Source organism: Pristiophorus japonicus, chromosome 19 (genome assembly GCF_044704955.1).
Source record: "Pristiophorus japonicus isolate sPriJap1 chromosome 19, sPriJap1.hap1, whole genome shotgun sequence".
NCBI lineage: Eukaryota > Metazoa > Chordata > Chondrichthyes > Pristiophoridae > Pristiophorus > Pristiophorus japonicus.
This window is the reverse complement of record NC_091995.1, coordinates 46,832,956-46,851,565: the sequence shown is the minus strand read 5'-3', so window position 1 is coordinate 46,851,565 and position 18,610 is coordinate 46,832,956. Positions and strand designations below refer to the sequence as shown.

Here is an 18,610-nt window from a genome sequence, read left to right as displayed (position 1 = left end):
GAAGGAAAAGGGCTGTGGGATCAGTCTGTGCTGTGAATTGAAACCGATGGAAGGAAAACTTTGGGACACAAGTGGAGACCCCCCCAGTGTTTGGACTCATAGGAAAGGGAATTTAATTTGGAACTATCTACCAGAAAGTTTGAAATCCTAAAGTGCACATGGAAGAAACTACGAACTTTAATCGAATTTGGGATTTTTTAAAAGGTCTGCAAGAAAAGGGGTGGAGTCAATATCAAAAGGGCCAGTTTGGACATTGGAACTAATCAAATTGTCTGGGAACTGTATACCCTCGAAACTTGCCCCTTGAAAGCATTAGCATTTAAACAATGCCACATACATATTCCAACACCTTTTTCATCAGGCATAGAAATATCTGGCTCAGGCCAGACTAGCACAATGGCTACAGGAGGCCAATGCAATCAACACCCACTCAAACCTTGAGTAGGTTAAGATCAGTGGGAAAAAAATCTAAAAACCTCAAACTGCTGCATTTTTCAAAATCAAAAGTCCACCAATGAGAAGAATCGACTTCAGCAGGAGAGGCGGACTGGATAATCTGGCTATTAAAAAAAAGGGGTTTCTGACGTAGTGAAAAAAGGAGTGATGATTTTCCCTGCCCTCGTCATCCACAACCAGCAAGCCTCTCGACACTGAAGGAAAACCAGTGACCGAAGACACCGAAGATAGAAGAAACAAACCACCAGACTGCGGAAGGCACAGTAGTGAGTATAACCTCTGGTCCCCAGAACTCCCAACTCAGTTAGGCCAGGAAAGGTGGGAGGTTTGGCATTGTACTGCTAAACTGGTGTAAAGATTTTCGTTGGGTCCGTTTTAGTGGGATTTAGGGGGATTGTTTTGTTGGTGTATTGCTGTTTGTTGAGTTACACCTTGTCAAATAAATTGGAAGCCTAAAGTTCCTCTTGGAATCACCTTGTCTCAGTTCTATTGTATTACATCTCCTGATCGTGAGTCTTATGTCAGAACCGTGTAAGGGAAGCTAGGAGCGCCTCGAAAACGCTCAACGGTGTGTCACAGGCTAGGGAAGAAGGGGTTAGGAGTGTTTGACACTCACAGGTGCCTCACAGGCTAGGCATAAGCTGTGGGGACGCACGAGTCTCAAAACCCCTTTCATAAGCTGTGGACACAGTCTCTCCAGGGGTGCTCTTGCAGCACTCAGGGTACCTCACAGGCCAGGCATAAGCTGTAAGGGCAGAAGCCCAGAGAGAGACACCCAAGGCACAACAACCCTGTGAAAACCCCTTACATATGATAACGTTTCCAAAATACTGGTTTTCTTATCTCTTCCTCAGAGACAACTAATCAAAATTGTAACTGCTGACTTCTGCTCTCTTGTTTTGTGTTACTAAGGTTAAGGATGAATTAACAATACAGTTTTAATTCATTATAAGTGTGCTATACCTACATAAGCAATAAGCAATTATAATCCATAACATCACCGATTCCTCGGACCCTCCTAATGCAGATTAGTTCACTACCTTCAGCATTGTGGTCTGACCACCTATCTGTCTGCTCTTTGCCTGTTACAACTCTATATCCCTTACAATTCCCCCCTTATAGCCATTGGCTATATGCCCAAGATAGACCACTTCCCAATTAATTCCTCATGGATGAGCTTCCAAGTTGTCCTTTCGCTTGGGTAGTGCTACTTCCTGAGCTGCAGGACCTACCTGTTGGCTTTGCCATCATGGTTATGGTAAATAAGTCCTTTCTGCCGGACTGTCTGATTTCCCTTTATTCAATGTTTTAACTATAGTATGGGCTAGGGCCTGCCTCTTACATAAGTCACACTTTTTACAGGATAATACTGGCAAGATGAGCTCCCTTGCACTACAACCAGTACATTGAGTCTAACATAGTTCGTGGATAAGTCCTTTCTCGCCAACATTTTATCCGTGTTCGAATTATGTCCCGCCTGGGGTATCCTCTGTTTCTTCTATCTTTCCTCCACTTGGAGTCTTCTCTATTCTGCCGAATTTCTGCCCCGCCTGGGGTATCCTCTGTTTCTTCTATCTTTCCTCCACCTGGGGTCTTCTCAATGTTGTCGAATGGTGACCAATTCAGTCGAGTTTGTTCCTTATTCAGTTCGAGTATCGGTTTTCCTTGCGGCCCGATGGCCTTCACATAACCTCCTCAGGTAATGGCCATCATTTTCCCATGGATGGTTTCCTCCTTTAGTTCCGGGCTTATAATAAACCTGTTTACATCTGTCACATCAAGCGAAGTAAAGCAGAAGTCAGTATCCATACTGATGCATGAGGTGTTCCTTTCTTCATTTCCGTTGCCGTGGTGCTCACACATCAATCTCCATTTCCTTGTGGAGCAGCGATAATTTTGTAGTCCTGTGTTAGGAGGTGATATTCAAAGTGCACCCGTCCACTTGTCAGATCCACAGTCATCTTTGATCATTCGTAGTGGATCTCGACATAAAACAACTTGGTTATTTTTATAACAATCATCTATACTGAGACTCTTAGTACTGTTGTTCTCTTCAGTTATATTTCTGGATTGTCATGGTACCGCACGTGAGTTTCTCCTACATTTCTCTCCAACAATCCCTGTAAGGTTCGTGTAAGGGCGTCAACTCAATCATCTATAGTGTTTACCGTTGCAACTCCTGCCGTGTATCCCGCCTAGTATCCCTCTTTTTCCCCGGTACTGCTATCTACCTGAACCTCTTCCACATTAAACTTCATGGTTTTTGATTCAGGGCCTTTAAGTGCTCCTCGGGGTCAGGTTTCTATATCGGCTTTTGGTGTTTGACACGCATAAGTTGGGGGTGGTTATTTAGGAATGCAGTAATTATTCACTGACGTACCCCAAAGTGTATCTTATCCATGGTCTGTCTTTTGAATCCCCATTTTGGCACAGCATTCATAGTTGAACATGTTTGTGGTGCTCTGGGTGTGGTGGTCGGAGCCCTGGCAGTGCTCACTGTTGCTAAAGTAGTGGGTGGGGTCGTGTTGGTGGGTCTATCTCGGGAGATACCCCTCCACCACCATTCATCGATGTTGAGTGAAATTTGCACCCTCTTCCACCGGGTGCAGTATCTTTGTCCCTCCTGATTATAAAACACACTGTGGTCTTATTCCCACTCATTTTTGGCCCCGTATTACTGGCCCATCTCCAATGTTGTTTAAATTCCTTGTTAAGTTGTTTTATGCCCGTTATTTAAGTCTACTGTTGCTCCGTCCGTCACCATCAGTGTTTTTGATTCTTTATCACAACTATAGTCGCTCTAGTCCCTGTAATACAGGCCTTGCCATCCCTTCGAATGTTGCCCTTGATATGAGGCTGCATTACCCCACGCTGTTCCCACGAGCACCAGAGTCCTGCAAAAAAACAATATTTCCCGGTCGTCACTGGTTAGTTAGTGACCATGCTTTTTTAACTTGGTCCAGTGCTACCACTTGCCGATACCCCATATAACTATGCAGGCGCACATGTCCCTTACCATCCTCACCATCATCTGATTGGTCCCTTTGAAGTATTTGGACCTTCTGTTCTTTAGTGTCATTCTCCAAATCCTTGATTACTTGCTGATCTCCAGCCTGTGCCTTTAAATCATGTATCTGCTTACAGAGATCCATCACAAACCTCCGTATCCTGTCTTTATATGGTCCGATGTCCTCGCTACTTGTAAACAAGACTTCTGGGTATCTCATTACCCTTCCAGTCATTAGTTCAAAGGGTGTCAGTCCTGTCGCCCCATTAGGGGTTGCCCTGAGCTTCATGAGTACTCGGGGTAAAGTATCTACCCAACCTTTTCCAGTTTCTTCGATTATTTTACCTAGAGCTGCTTTTAAGGTCCTATTCATTTCTTCCACCAATCCAGAAGATTCCGGATGGTATGGGACATGGAACCTGTGACTAATACCTAATAAAGCGCAGGCCTTATTTCATCACCTTCCCTGTGAAGTGGGTATCTTGATCCGAGTCCAGCTGCAGTGGCATTCCCCATCGGGGTATTATTTCTTCTGCTAGGATCCTGGCCACAGTTTCTGATGAACAAATTCTAGTGGCAAAAGCTTTTGCCCACTTCGTAAACTGGTCTATTAGAACGAGGCAGTGTGTCTTCCTCTTGTTGCTGAGTAACGGTCCAGTAAATTCTATGTCCCATTCTGACCTTACTTTCCCCCCTGGGTTCTATTTGTATATGTCAGGCACTTTCTACAGTGATTCTCTGTATATCTACCCATTCTCTTCCACTACCAGCATCTGGACATTGAGCTTGTCATGTTGGTTCTACCTGTATGGACATTCCCGTGGTATAAATTTAATAGGCTCCCCTGGATGCATTCCGAGGCTACCACTTTTCCATCTTTCCTCCATATCCTGTCAGTCCCTTGTTGGGCCCCTCTCTGTTTCCACCCCTCCTTTTCCTGTGGAGTGGCTTCTCCCTGTACCTTCAGCATGTTCACTTCCTCAGGCTTGATTGTACATGCTCCGATCTGAGCCTCCCCGGCCAGTGTACCTGTCTCTGCCACTCGCTTGGCTGCCTCGTCTGCCTCATTTCCCTGTTAATGTTGATCGGTAATCATGTACGACTACAAAAGCTTATCGACTGTCAGTATAGATATTTACTCTTTTTCCCCGAGCTAGCCTGAGAGCCTCGGTGGGAGCCACCAATTCAGCCACTTGAGCTGATAGGCCCCCTTCAAACCGTCCTTCCCTTCTGACCTGTCTGCTGCTATCTACCACTGCCCATCCCGTCCATGGTGTTCTGTTGATATCGCGCCGAGACCCAGCTACATATAGATCCATGTCTGCCTCCTCAAGCCTGACTGCTTCCCTCGTCTTCTCCTGTTGGGCCACACTGATGCTCCTTTCCCTGCTTAATGATCCATCCTGCAGGAATGTCTTTTATTTTTACCGTCCCATTAGTCGGGGTGGGGGGGTGAGGAGGGTGGGGAGTGTGGGGAGGGAGGGTGGTAAGAGCATTGCTTCCCACCTAGCCGTTCACACATTGGATACCGGTTTTAGCCTTCCTGTGTTAAGCAATTCTATTAAGGTATGCTGGGTACGTGTCCCAACAGTACTATGCCACTGGCCTATACCAATCCCCATGTAATGATCTTTACTGTGGTGGGTATAGATGTGGAAGGGACTATTCTGCTAGGGTAATCTCAGGGCTGGAGCACTTGTGAGAGCTTGTTTTTTTGGTGCAGTAGTTGAATAGCCCAGTACCTGCCTGATCCCTTTCACGGTTCCTGGCCTGGGCATTGATCGAATTGCTGCCTTTCTGACCTCAGGCATCTGTCTCTTCCCTTGTGCTATGTATCCTAGATATGTTACTTCGCTCCTTCCCACTTGCATCTTCCTAAGATTTATTTTCAATCTCACACTCTGTAGAGCTCCTAGCCCTGTAGTTAAAGCTAGTACGTATTGTTGTTTTGTGCTGGAGGCAATAAGGATATCATCCACACACTGCAACGTCTACCGGTTCCAAAATTCCTGACAGTACACGATGAAATATGCTTGGGCTATTCTGGAATCTCTGTGGCACTCCAGTCCATGCGTATTGTTTTCCCTTTGCAGTGAAGGCAAATTTTACTTGGGATTCTTTGTCCAAGTGAATGGCCCAATATCCATTTGCTATATCCAGCACGGTGAATATCTTATGTTCTGGATCCAGGCCATTAAAAGTTGTGCCTGGACATAGAAACATAGAACCATAGAAAATAGGTGCAGGAGTAGGCCATTCGGCCCTTTGTGCCTGCACCGCCATTCAATGAGTTCATGGCTGAACATGCAACTTCAGTACCCCATTCCTGCTTTCTCGCCATACGCCTTGATCCCCCTAGTAGTAAGGACTTCATCTAACTCCTTTTTGAATATATTTAGTGAATTGGCCTCAACAATTTTCTGTGGTAGAGAATTCCACAGGTTCATCACTCTCTGGGTGAAGAGGTTTCTCCTCATCTCGGTCCTAAATGGCTTACCCCTTATCCTTAGACTGTGACCCCTGGTTCTGGACTTCCCCAACATTGTGAACATTCTTCCTGCATCTAACCTGTCTAAACCCATCAGAATTTTAAACGTTTCTGTAAGGTCCCTCATTCTTCTGAACTCCAGTGAATACAAGCCCAGTTGATTCAGTCTTTCTTGATAGGTCAGTCCCGCCATCCCGGGAATCAGTCTGGTGAACCTTCGCTGCACTCCCTCAATAACAAGAATATCCTTCCTCAGGTTAGGAGACCAAAACTGTACGCAATACTCAAAGGTGTGGCCTCACCAAGGCCCTGTACAATTGTAGCAACACCTTCCTGCCCCTGTACTCAAATCCCTTCGCTATGAAGGCCAACATGCCATTTGCTTTCTTAACCGCCTGCTGTACTTGCATGCCAATCTTCAATGACTGATGCACCATGACACCCAGGTCTCGTTGCACCTCCCCTTTTCCGAATCTGTCACCATTCAGATAACAGTCTGTCTCTCTGTTTTTACCACCAAAGTGGATAATCTCACATTTATCCACATTATACTTCATCTGCCATGCATTTGCCCACTCACCTAACCTATCCAAGTCTCTCTGCAGCTTCATAGCATCCTCCTCGCAGCTCACACTGCCACCTAACTTAGTGTCATCCACAACTTTGGAGATACTACATTTAATCCCCTCGTCTAAATCATTAATGTACAGTGTAAACAGCTGGGGCCCCAGCACAGAATCTTGCGGTACCCCACTAGTCACCGCCTGCCATTCTGAAAAGTACCCGTTTACTCCGACTCTTTGCTTCCTGTCTGACAACCAGTTCTCAATCCACGTCAGCACACTACCCCCAATCCCATGTGCTTTAACTTTGCACATTAATCTCTTGTGTGGGACCTTGTTGAAAGCCTTCTGAAAGTCCAAATATATCACATCAACTGGTTCTCCCTTGTCCACTCTACTGGAAACATCCTCAAAAAATTCTAGAAGATTTGTCAAGCATGATTTCCCTTTCACAAATCCATGCTGACTTGGACCTATCATGTCACCTCTTTCCAAATGCGCTGCTATGACATCGTTAATAATTGATTCCATCATCTTACCCACTACCGATGTCAGGCTGACCGGTCTATAATTCCCCGTTTTCTCTCTCCCTCCTTTTTTAAAAAGTGGGGTTACATTGGCTACCCTCCACTCGATAGGAACTGATCCAGAGTCAATGGAATGTTGGAAAATGACTGTCAATGCATCCGCTATTTCCAAGGCCACCTCCTTAAGTATTCTGGGATGCAGTCCATCAGGCCCTGGGGATTTATTGGCCTTCAATCCCATTAATTTCCCCAACACAATTTCTGCCATTGCCCATCCACAGTTAACCCCTTAAGTATCATTCTCCAATCAATCCTAGCCAATTCACGCTACATACCTTCAAAGTTACCCTTCTTTAAGTTCTGGAACATGATCTCTGAATTAACTGTTTCATTTTCCATCCTAATGCAGAATTCCACCATGTTATGGTCACTTTTCCCCAAGGGGGCTCGCACAACGGGATTGCTAATTAATCCCCTCTCATTACACAACACCCAGTCTAAGATGGTCTCCACTATTGGGTGTTCTCGGGGAGTCACCTTATTCAGGGCGGTATAATCGATAGTCGGTAAGACCAGTCCGGTTTCTTTACCAGCCACACAGGTGATTTAGTGGAGGCTATTACCTGTGACACTCCCACTTGCTTCTCTAATTCCTGCACTATCTGACAGACTGCTGCCTCAGCGTCGGGTCTTAATGGGTACTGTCGGTGAGCTGTGTGTTCGGGTCCGTGAATTTTGACTTACCTCTAAATTTTCCGTGACCTTTCTTTTGCTGTGGGCATTCTTTCCTGCAGTGACCTTGATTGCAGTTAAAACATATCAGAGGGGCTGCGCGGGGGGCGTTCCTCCTCCCCTTTTGCTTCTGCTGCTAACGTAACTGCTGTTATTTTAGTTATCTTCTCCCGTTGTTCTGACTTTAATTCCTCTACTTTCGGGACTAGGGTTAATAAATATAGAGGAATCCATTCGTTCGAGTGCAGAAATCTAACAAGTGATTCACAACAGTAAGGTCAGGAAGTCCTTTTTGAATGAAATAGCTTTTCAATAAGCAACTACGAATGTTTAAATGAGAGACTGTCTTTAAAGGAATTGAGAATAGAAACATTATGCGGTCTTGTCTATGATATGCACATGTGACGTAGGCAAACTGCGGTGTGTAAAGGAGCAGGTTTTCAGCAGTTCTTCGGAGAGCTCAAAAGATGCAGAAATGAAAGCTGCTCACGCTGTATACAGTTAGGCCGATTACTGTGCTGTACATCAATAAAATGTGTTCCGTACACTCTACCATCAACAGTCTCTTGCTTATTGGAAACGTGCTTTTGTGAACCATAGAAGGACGGAAGTTGAATGCTAACATTTACCACTGAAACGAGTTGTTGTGACTGATTAGTGAGATTGGTCCAATTTCAGGGAGAAATACCATGGACTTGAAACATGGTGCTGGTGCTAAAGGGTCATGAGTGAGAATGTGATTCAGATCAAACTGTTGTCATGGGTGTCACTGTAATGTTCGGACTGTTAATGCTTAGGATTTAGAAATTATTCAGGTGAAGTTGTTCAAGATCAGATGTTGTCACCTCTGTACATGACCAGGATCCCAGACTTGTTCCCAAGCTCCCCCTTCTACTCTAGCTCTGTGACATCAGTCTACTGACCCTGATTTCTTGTGGCATCATCTAGCACCTCTTCGGAATCAGCGGGTTGTTTGCATAATTGTGTAACATGCTCCATGTCTCTATGCTAGAGGAGATTGTGATGACCAGTCCCGCAGGCTATCCAGGCACCTGACACATGCTCTTAGCTGTGGATCAGCAGGAGCAGGAATTCTCATCTGAGTTGCACAAGGAGTCCTTGCATTTGCACAACCTTGGGCTGCTCCCTTCCCTGACCACCAAGGTCCAAAGCTGCATCCTACTGCCACGTGGCTTTACCAGCCAGGCAGCAGCTTGTCACCGTTTTCCCGGCAGTTTTCGGGAGATAACCGGCAGGTGGCAGACTAATTATTCCCAGCCGTCAAAATCAGCGGAGCCGGTCCGCTGCTACTCCCAAACACGCGCAGCGCTCATTCTCCAACTTTACTTGGTCTGTCGTTTGTGTCCAGCATTTCAGAACATCAGTCCATCTAACTGTTAATCCTTTTTTTTACCTCCAGCAAGGGCCGTTAATACGTCCAGCAATCTGACATTTCTGTCCATCTGTGGAGCTGCTCAGCTGTATACAACTTAGTATATCATGTTATGTGCACTTCTGTATGGTCTTCGATCTCACACATAGCATTGATGTATCTTAATACAAATTATCTATGTTATAATTTATAAATGATATGGAAAATTCTTGACGTAACTAAGATCTATAGAAAGCGAACCCATCAAAAATATGTGCCTTTGTTCCATCAAGTGCATAAATCTTTTACTAAATATACTCAGCTTCAGCAGTCTTGCACCATGACTGCAGTAATGGAGGTGTTGAAATATGTTGTTTGGAATGTATGATGATAAAAATATGCTGGAGTCCTTACTCTTTTAATGGGTAAATCATTGCAAAATATCTGATCAGGAGCAGTAACTATAACTCGCCCTAATCTGTTTGTTCACATGATTGTAATTAATGAGAATTATTGTGTAATGTTCTTGTGTCACTAGAGTTTTATCTCAGGTATAAATAAGAGCTTAGTTTGAAAGCAAAAATTTGCCTGTTCATAACAGTTACAGGTAACGTCACTTCTCTGCGAATATGGGACAGTCGGTAATCATCCAGATAGAAAACATTTACTATCCTATTCTGGCAATAGTTGGTCTTCCTGGCAAGCCGCTTATAATCAGTTAATGCTCGTATTTAACAGTGCTTCGCTGTGTCACTGTTGCTGCTATCGCTGTAATGATATTATCTGTTTGTTTTGATGTGTTTGATTTGCAGAGACTGATTACTGGCATCAAATAATAACTCAAATGTCTCCAAGTTTCTCTGATTTTATTAATGTAACAACCTGAGAAGGAAGCACATCTTACTCTGACTATATAATTTCAGTAGTTTTTGGGGATGTCTCGGCCTTGGTAGTCAGTCTTGTAGTTCTGTGTCTGGGGCAAGTATTAATATCGATCGAGTAGCCAAACCAACAATTCTTAAAGGGATTCATGCAGGCTGCTCAAGAAAAGACACAAAAAAGTAGGACCTCTAAAGTAGTAATCTCAGGATTGCTACCAGTGCCACGTGCTAGTCAGAGTAGGAATCGCAGGATAGCTCAGAAGAATACGTGGCTTGAGGAGTGGTGCAGAGAGGAGGGATTCAAATTCCTGGGACATTGGAACTGGTTCTGGGGGAGATGGGACCAGTACAAACCGGATGGTCTGCACCTGGGCAGGACCGGAAACAGGTCCTAGGGGGAGTGTTTGCTCGTGCTGTTGGGGAGAGGTTAAACTAATATGGCAGGGGCATGTGAGCCTATGCAGGGAGACAGAGGGAAGTAGAATGGGGCAGAAGCAAAAGATTGAAAGAAGAAAAGTAAAAGTGGAGGGCAAAGAAAGGCAAGGCAAAAAGCAAATAGGGCCACATTACAGCAAAATTCTAAAGGGGCAAAGGGTGTTAAAAAGACAAGCCTGAAGGTTCTGTGCCTCAATGCGAGGAGTATTCGGAATAAGGTGGACGAATTAACTGCGCAGATAATAGTTAATGGATATGATGTAATTGGCATCACAGAAACATGGCTCCAGGATGAACAAGGCTGGGAACTCAACATCCAGGGGTATTCTACATTTAGGAAGGATAGATAGAAAGGAAAAGGAGTTGCGGTGGCGTTGCTGGTTAAAGAGGAAATTAATGCAATAATTAATGTAATAATTTAAAGGAAGGACATTAGCTTGGATGATGTGGAATCGGTATGGGTGGAGCTACGGAATATCAAAGGGCAGAAAACACTAATGGGAGTTGTGTGCAGACCACCAAACATTAGTAGTGAGGTTGGGGACAGCATCAAACAAGAAATTAGGGATGCGTGCAATAAAGGCACAGCAGTTATCCTGGGCGACTTTAATCTACATATTGAATGGGTTAACCAAACTGGTAGCAATGCGGTGGAGGAGGATTTCCTGGAATGTCTTCGGGATGGTTTTTTAGACCAATATGTCGAGGAACCAACTAGAGGTTTGGCCATCCTAGACTGGGTGATGTGTAATGAGAAAGGACTAATTAACAATCATGTTGTATGAGGCCGCTTGGGGAAGAGTGACCATAATATGGTAGAATTCTTTATTAAGATGGAGAGTGACACAGTTAATTCAGAGACCAGGGTCCTGAACTTAAGGAAAGGTAATTTCGATGGTATGAGACGTGAATTGGCTTGAATAGACTGGCGAGTGATACTTAAAGGGTTTACGGTGGATAAGCAATGGCAAACATTTAAAAATCACATGCATGATCTTCAAGAATTGTACATGCCTCTCTGGAGTAAAAATAAAATGGGTATGGTGGCTTAACCATGGCTAACAAGCCAAATTAAGGATAGTGTTAAATCCAAGGAAGAGGCATATAAATTGGCAAGAAAAAGCAGCAAATCTGAGGACTAGGAGAATTTTGTAATACAGCACGGGAGGACAAAGGGTTTAATTAGGAGGGGAGAAATAGAGTATGAGAGGAAGCTTGCTGGGAACATAAAAACTGACTGCAAAAGTTTCTATAGATATGTGAAGAGAAAAAGATTAGTGAAAACAAACATAGGCCCCTTGCAGTCAGATTCAAGTGAATTTATAATGGGGAACAAGGAAATGGCAGACCAGTTAAACAAATACATTGGTTCTGTCTTCACGAAGGAAGACACAAATAACCTTCCAGAAATACTATGGGACCGAGGGTCGAGTGAGAAGGAGGAACTGAAGGATATCCTCATTAGGCGGGAAATTGTGTTAGGGAAATTGATGGGATTGAAGGCTGATAAATCCCTGGGGCCTGACAGTCTGCATCCCAGAGTACTTAAGGAAGTGGCCCTAGATATTGTGGATGCATTGGTGATCACTTTCCAAAAGTTTATCGAGTCTGGGTCGCTTCCTATGGACTGGACAGTAGCTAATGTAACACCCCTTATGAAGAAAGGAGGGAGAGAGAAAACGGGTAATGAAAGACTGATTAGCCTGACATCAGTAGTGGGGGAAATGTTGGAATCAATTGTTAAATATGAAATAGCAGCACATTTGGAAAGCAGTAACGCGATCGGTCCAAGTCAGCATGGATTTATGAAAGGGAAATCCTGCTTGATAAATCTTCTAGAATTTTTTGAGGATGTAACTGACTGGTCGAGTGAACAAGGGAAAACGAGTGAATGTGGTGTACTTGGACTTTCAAAATGCTTTTGACAAGGTTCCACACAAGAGAATGGTGTTCAAAATTAAAGCACACGTTATTGGGGGTAATGTACTGACGTGGATAGAGAACTGGTTGGCAGACAGGAAGCAAAGGGATAAACGGGTGATTTTCAGAATGGCAGGCAGTGACTAGTGGGGTGCTGCAGGGCTCAGTGCTGGGACCCCAGCTCCTTAAAATATACATTAATGATTTAGATGAGGGAATTGAGCATAATATCTCCAAGTTTGCAGATGACACTAAGCTGGGTGGCGGTGTGAGCTGTGAGGAGGACGCTAAGAGGCTGCAGGGTGACATGGACAGTGAAGTGGGTGGGAAAACGCCTGGCAGATACAGTATAATGTGGATCAATGTGAGGTTATCCACTTTGTTGGCAAAAACACGAAGGCAGTATATTATCTGACTAGTGGCAGATTAGGAAAAGGGGAGGTGCAACGAGACCTGGGTGTCATGGTACATTGAAAGTTGGCATGCAAATACAGCTGGTGGTGAAGAAGGCAAATGGTATGTTGGCCTTCATAGCTAGGGGATTTGAGTATAAGCGCAGAGAGTTCCGACTGCAGTTGTACAGGGACTTAGTGAGGCCTTACCTGGAATATTGTGTTCAGTTTTGGTCTCCTAATCTGAGGAAGGACGTTCTTGCTATTGCCGGAGTGCAGCAAAGGTTCACCAGACTGATTCCCGGGATGGCAGGACTGACATAGGAAGAGAGACTGGATCGACTGGGCGTGTATTGACTGGAGATTAGAAGGATGAGAGGGGATCTCATAGAAACATATAAGATTCTGATGGGACTGGACAGGTTAGATGCAGGAAGAATGTTCCTGATGTTGGCAAAGTCCAGAACCAGGGGACATAGTCTAAGGATAAGGGGTAAGCCATTTAGGACTGAGATGAGGAGAAACTTCTTCATTCAGAAAGTTGTTAACCTGTGGAATTCCCTGTCGCAGACAGTTGTTGATGCCAGTTCATTGGATATATTGCAGAGGGAGTTAGATATGGCCCTTATGGCTAAAGGGATCAAAGAGAGAAAGCAGGAAAGGGGTACTGAGGTGAAGATCAGCCATGATCTTATTGAATGGTGGTGCAGGCTCAAAGGGCCGAATGGCCTACTCCTGCACCTATTATCTTTGTTTCTATATTTCTAAAAGAACTTTCTGTTATATTTTTGTGAACCCAGGAGAAACACAACATTGTCCAGTGCCCACAAGTACACTCTAGCCCTCTGTTGTTGTATTGTCGCCTTCGTGGGATTATATCCCACCCGCAGACTAACAAACTGCCAGATTAGCATCGGAGATGACTGGTTCTTACCTGGTCAGCTGGCTAGCAGCATGTAAACAAGGCTGAACGCCGGGCCTCATCTGGCATTTCCTGTGTGCGGAATCCACTGTTGCCACTCGAGGTTTTCGGTGTATTTATACTGTAACTCTAGACTATAGTGTAGATTTTGATCTTTACCACCTGGTCATTTTGAATCACTTTGTTGGAGCGCAGAATGGTGCGGAGGAGTTAATCTAAATGTAATTTGGCTAAAATGGGTAGTCAATTTGCGATCGCTAGATTTACGCCATTGCCGAAGACCAATTTCACGCCCATATTGGCACTAATTTTCCGAGTTGGGACTGGAGCAATGAGTTTTCTCACAGTTACTGGCCATGGAAATCCATGGGTATTTGTGTTGATGTCAAACGAGGTCATTGATCGCTGGCAACTACTCGGTAATAGAACTTATAGAGCATACTGAAGTGCTCGATACTCTAACTGTGTAATATATTATGTTGCTTTAAGTTGGAGTCAGTTTGTGTTCTGAGGCCGCAAAGGAAAATGGGACATGTGCGGCTAAAGTGCGTCCAGCCGCTGCTGCGCTGTAGTAATTTTAAATCCAAGTGGTGATTTCTCCGGTAATCATGTGATAGATTTTAGTCTTTCCATCCGGGGTGTCAGCACCGCCTTGGACCAAGCATAAAAAGCCAATTACGCGGAGTATAGGCTTCCCTAAAAAACAGCGGATTGTTCTCCGCTACTATCTATGGAAGAAATTCGGGCAGGTTCTGTTTCTACCTGTGGTCACAGCTGCCAGATTCCCCTTCCTACACACAGGGGTAGAACGGCGCTATCGTGTCTGCCTCTCACTCCATCTGATGTTCCGTTCCATTGATTTAATAGAACTTCAAGCCAGGCGTATAACAGGCGGCCGGTGCATTACTTCCTGTTCAACGCTACTTCCCAAAACCAGTTTCTACCCTACAGTTTCATCCGATGTTTAATACCCAGGCGATTAAGACTACAATCTATTCCACGTTTCCTGTGCATGGTAGAAGTAGAGTGACTCCAATAGAATTTCCACTGGTCTTCCCCCGATATCTCACCACAGCTTCGATAGAAGATCTTTGGAATCCGGGAGAAACAGTATACATGGTTGAAGTGACCTCAGGAGATCGGCCGATCCCGCCCAGTAATTATATTCAATAATGTTGGGGCAGACACAACACCGCTGATGCAGGGATCATTTCCACCTCAATAACGGGATGAAAGTCAGGCGGGGTTTACAATGTGCAGATCGCCGGTTCTTGACAATTTCATTCATGTGGTGAAAGTGAACATTTCCCTCTTTGCTAGTCCTATCAGCCTATTCAATAAACCAGGAGAACTATATAGTTCAAATCAATAAGAGTCTTTAGTCCATCTGTTGCCAGTTTTTAAAAACTTTTATCATTAACGAAAACAAGAGGAAAGAGAAATCCCGCATCACACATCGAGTGCAGATGGTTGGTCGATAAAGTGAGATATGATGATTATATAGGATGTCCGTACAGTCACAGGGGTTTCCAATACTATGTTTGTATAAAGTACAGTCCCCAAAGCTTACATTTCCACTCTTGAGAGATTTGGGTCCCAATCAAAACCTATTGCTTTTTACATTATTCTTCTCAGCTTGGATGCCAAAGAACCGCTTTTATGCCGTCAAATGGGAGACAGTAATTATTTTGTGGAAAGGCCGTCGATAGGAAACGATAACTCTGTTTACCTCTCCACAAAAGCTTTTGAGTATTTTCAGTATTGTCTGGTTTTATTTCAGATTTCTGGCATCCCCAGTGTTTTGCTTACGACAATAATTATACCAGATTCAAATGTTGGTCTTAAAATACATTTAGGATAATGGTTGAGAAATTATTTAGGAGATCTAAACATGTCGCAGCAGCTATCTGGGGGTCAAATTCCTTGGCTAGAATGGCTCGGGCGTCCTGTTATACGTCCTCCCAATGTTCAGCTCCATTCGTCGAAGGAAGTGGACATCGAGCGGACACAGAACGGGAGGCCCGCGCATTACTACCCAAGATAATGCTGGTCCTGTTTGCAAAGCACAGTCATTCTTTTCAGAGCCCCCCTTGATAATAATAGATAGTGCACATTACTAATCAACAACATTTTAAATGGGCTTGATATATTTGTATCTGAGACAGACCAGCATCGAAATTTCTAAAAGTAACAGCCACAGCAGACCACAGCATACGGCCAGTGTGATCTCCTGGGCTAGTTTCGATCACCTGGTTAGGTCGGAGAGGAATTTTCCCAGATTTTTTCCCCAATTGGCCTGGGTTTTTATCTGTTTTTTGCCTCTCCCAGGAGATCGCCCGGCTCCGGGTGAGGAGAACTCTGCTGTGTGACATCACAGGGAAGGCAGGTCAGTGATTGTGGACTAAGTTTTACTTTTAAATTAACATATAGCATATAATGAAATACTAAAAACTGACCTTTGTTTAACTAATTTAATAAAATATATCGGATAAATACTTGATTAATGCTAAACTAATTAATTAAGTAATATAATGCGAAAACCGGAGATGTGTTGCTGCTGCAATATGTGGGAGCTTCTGGGCGTTTTGGTCCAGGGCGACTACATCTGCGGAAGTGTCTGCGGCTCGATGAACCTCGGCTCTGAGTGGAGGAGCTGGAGTCCGAGCTGCAGACATTGCGAGACATCAGGGAGGCAGAAAGTTACCTGGAATTTTTGCTCCAGGAGGCAGTCACACCCTCTAGATTAAATACATTAGAATTGGCACATGGTCAGGGACAGGGTGTGACTGCGAGTGAAGCAGGTCAGGCGCTCCAGGAGGTAGCATTGCAGGAGCCTCAGTCCCTGCACTTGTCCGTTAGATTTGAGGTTCTTGCAACACTTGTGGACAAGTGTACAGACTGCGAGATGGAGGAGCAGACTGACCAAGGCACCGCGGTGCAGAAAGCCATTCAGGTCGGGGGAGAAAAGAGGAAGATGGTTGTAGTAGGGGACAGTATAGTTGGGGGGGATAGATAGGTTGCTCTGCAGCCGACAGTGTGTGTCCTGAAGGCTGTGTTGCCTACCCGGTGCCAGGGTAAAGGACATCTCCTCCGGGCTGGAGATCAACTTGGAGTGCAAGGGGGTGTGTTACATGTAGATCCCAATGGCATAGGTAGGACTAAAAAAGAGGTTCTGCTGAGAAAGTTTGAACAGTTAGGGACGAAATTGAAAAGCAGAACCACAAAGGTAATAATCTCTGCATTATTACCTAAGCCACGAGCAAATTGCCATAGGGTCAATAGAATCCAGCAGATGAATGTGTGGCTGAAAGGTTGGTGTGAGAGAAGTGGGTTTCGATTCGTGGGGCACTGGCACCAATACTCTGGAAAGACAGAGCTGGTCCGTGGGGACAGACTACACCTGAACTATGCTGGGATCAGAGTTTTGTGAACTGAATAACTATGGAGGTAGACAGAGCTTTAAACTAAATAAGGGGGGGCGGTTGTGTGGGAGGGCAGGAGAGGACGGACGCAGTGGAGAAAAATCTAGAATGCTAAAGAGAAAAGAAAAGGAAGCATTGCAGGAAAGTAATTGTGGTAAGGATAACAAGATTATGTCAGGAAGGGATAAAGCAGACAAACAAAAGAATGCAATTACAAATAGGATACAGGTAAGAAAAAAAAGCGAAACGACAAATAGGGACATGGAAACATAGAAAATAGGTGGTGCTGGAGTAGGCCATTTGGCCCTTCGAGCCTGCACCGCCATTCAATAAGATCATGGCTGATCATTCACCTCAGTATCCTTTCCTGCTTTCTCTCCATACCCGCTGATCTCTTTAGCCGTAAGGGCCATATCTAACTCCCACTTGAATACATCTAACGAACTGGCATTAACAACTCTCTGTGGTAGAGAATTCCACAGGTTCACAACTCTCTGATTGAAGAAGTTTCTCCTCATCTAGGACCTAAATGGCTTACCCCTTATCCTTAGACTGTGACCCCTGGTTCTGGAATTCCCCAACATCGGCACCATTCTTCCTGCATCTAACCTGTCCAGTCCCGTCAGAATTTTATATGTTTCTGTGAGATCCCCTCTCATTCTTCTAAACTCCAGTGAATACAGGCCCAGACGATCCAGTCTCTCCTCATATGTCAGTCCTGCCATTCCGGGACATAGTACAAAATAATATTTGGATGTCTAATAATGATAAAAAGACAAATTTAAAAGCATTGTGTCTGAATGTATGAAGCATTTATAATAAGGTTGACGAATTAACAGCGCAAACAGATGTAAACGGATACGATATAGTTGCAATTACGGGGACATGGCTGCAGGGTGTCCAGGGTTGGGAACAGAATATCCAAGGATATTCGATATTTAGGAAGGAAAGGCAAAAAGGAAGAGGGGGTGATGTGGCGTTGTTAGTAAAGGATGAAATCAGAGCAATAGTGAGAAAGGATATTGGCTCAGAACATCAAGATGTAGAATCAGTCTGGGTGGAGCTAAGGAGCAACTGCACCACTATTCAATATCATGGCTGGTCATGCACTTCAGTACCCCATTCCTGCTTTGTCTCCATACCCCTTGATCCCTTTAGCCGTAAGGGCCATATCTAACTCCCTTTAGAATATATCTAACAAACTGGCCTCAAGAGCTTTCTGTGTAGAGAATTCCACAGGTTCACAACTCTCTGAGTGAAGAGGTTTCTTCTCATCTCGGTCCTAAATGGCTTACTCCTTATCCTTAGACTGTGACCCCTGGTTCTGGACTTCCCCAACATCGGGAACATTCTTCCTCCATCTAACTTGTCCAATCCCGTCAGAATTGTATATGTTTCTATGCGATCCACTCTCATTATTCTAAATTTCATTGAATATAAGCCTCGTCTTTCTTCATATGTCAGTTCGGTCATCCCGGGAATCAGTCTGGTGA

At 44.4% G+C, this 18,610-nt stretch overlaps 1 pseudogene; it reads left to right on the top strand.

Moving 5' to 3' along the window:
• Positions 1–18,610, top strand: part of LOC139230206 (nuclear factor 7, brain-like) — a 926,603-nt pseudogene that overhangs the window by 414,925 nt on the left and 493,068 nt on the right.